At 35.2% G+C, this 1079-nt stretch overlaps 1 long non-coding RNA gene across 1 annotated transcript in view; it reads right to left on the bottom strand.

Annotated features, from left to right (window-relative positions):
* The window catches only part of LOC119585137, a 2298-nt gene extending 2182 nt beyond the window's left edge, over positions 1-116 (bottom strand). Inside the window, exon 1 of the long non-coding RNA XR_005229876.1 lies at positions 17-116. This is a non-coding gene — a long non-coding RNA (uncharacterized LOC119585137). The remainder of the gene's footprint in view (positions 1-16) is intronic.
* Between the last annotated feature and the right edge of the window lie 963 nt (positions 117-1079).

The raw sequence follows: 1079 nt of genomic DNA, 5'->3' as shown, positions 1-1079 counted from the left end.
AAAATTCTCTACTGACCATCAAAGACTCAATCTTATTGTCAGAAAGCCTTTGTTTCTCTTGTAGCGGTTCAATCTGCTTTTCCAAAGATTCATATTTTGCCTTGAATTCAGTGATGTGTTTTGCATGCCTTCTTCTCTTCACGAAGGAGACGGTTGCTGTCTGCAGGGCATCCATGTGTGGACTTCCTAAAAAAGTTCTCCATAGGTCCTGCACTATCTAGTGAGGCCTGGAGAGAAAGAATAAAACCAGTTCTCACAGGGTTTGTAAGGACAGATCATCAGTCTATTAGATTAGGGAACAAGATGATAAATCCTTTAGTTTAAAACCACCTCCAGATCACATACTTGGCTCTTTTCTCTTTCTTCTGATAGGCTCTTTGTAACCTGTTCTATCTGTGACTCCAAGATCTTTTCTGAGCAATCAGCCTCTGTACCTCAGCCAAGGCCACCTCACACTTTCCGGCAGCTACATCTCGCTCCCTTCTAAGGTATTTGATGACTTCTCGTAACTGATCTGAGGATCTAGCTTCATCCTCAGTGAAGGAGGCATTGGGATTATCAGCCTGAAATAGAGTAAAGTAGGAATGAGAAATCATTTAGAAATTCTAAAATGACCAAATAAATAACTCAATATAGCACGGAATATGAATATGCTTTTTCTTTCCAAAATGTTTAATTTTCCACTCATTCTTTTCATCTTTATAATATTAATTATTATTTTCTCTGATTCACAATATGACTGAAAGTCAAACTATACCAAGATTTTTTTGTTAAATGTTTCTGAATTTGAAATAAATCTCCAGAAATACGGGCAGTATTACTTTAATATCTATATATATATGAATATTCCCATTAAAAATTTTTTTTTTAATCACATCACGTGTTTCAGTAACAAATACGGGATCTAGGTCATAATTTCTTCTCTTAACAATGTTAATCAAACAATGATCTATTAAACTTCTGCTTTCCTGGAATGCTGATTCTATGGCTACTTTTACCCCCATTGCTTATAAGTTTGTAATTACAATTTTCTTCCTTTATGTTGCATTCTGAGTAGAAAGTATACTAGTTTGGGTATC

This window comes from Penaeus monodon, chromosome 19, assembly GCF_015228065.2.
Source record: "Penaeus monodon isolate SGIC_2016 chromosome 19, NSTDA_Pmon_1, whole genome shotgun sequence".
Taxonomy (NCBI): Eukaryota; Metazoa; Arthropoda; class Malacostraca; order Decapoda; family Penaeidae; genus Penaeus; species Penaeus monodon.
This window is presented reverse-complemented; position numbering and strand designations above follow the sequence as displayed.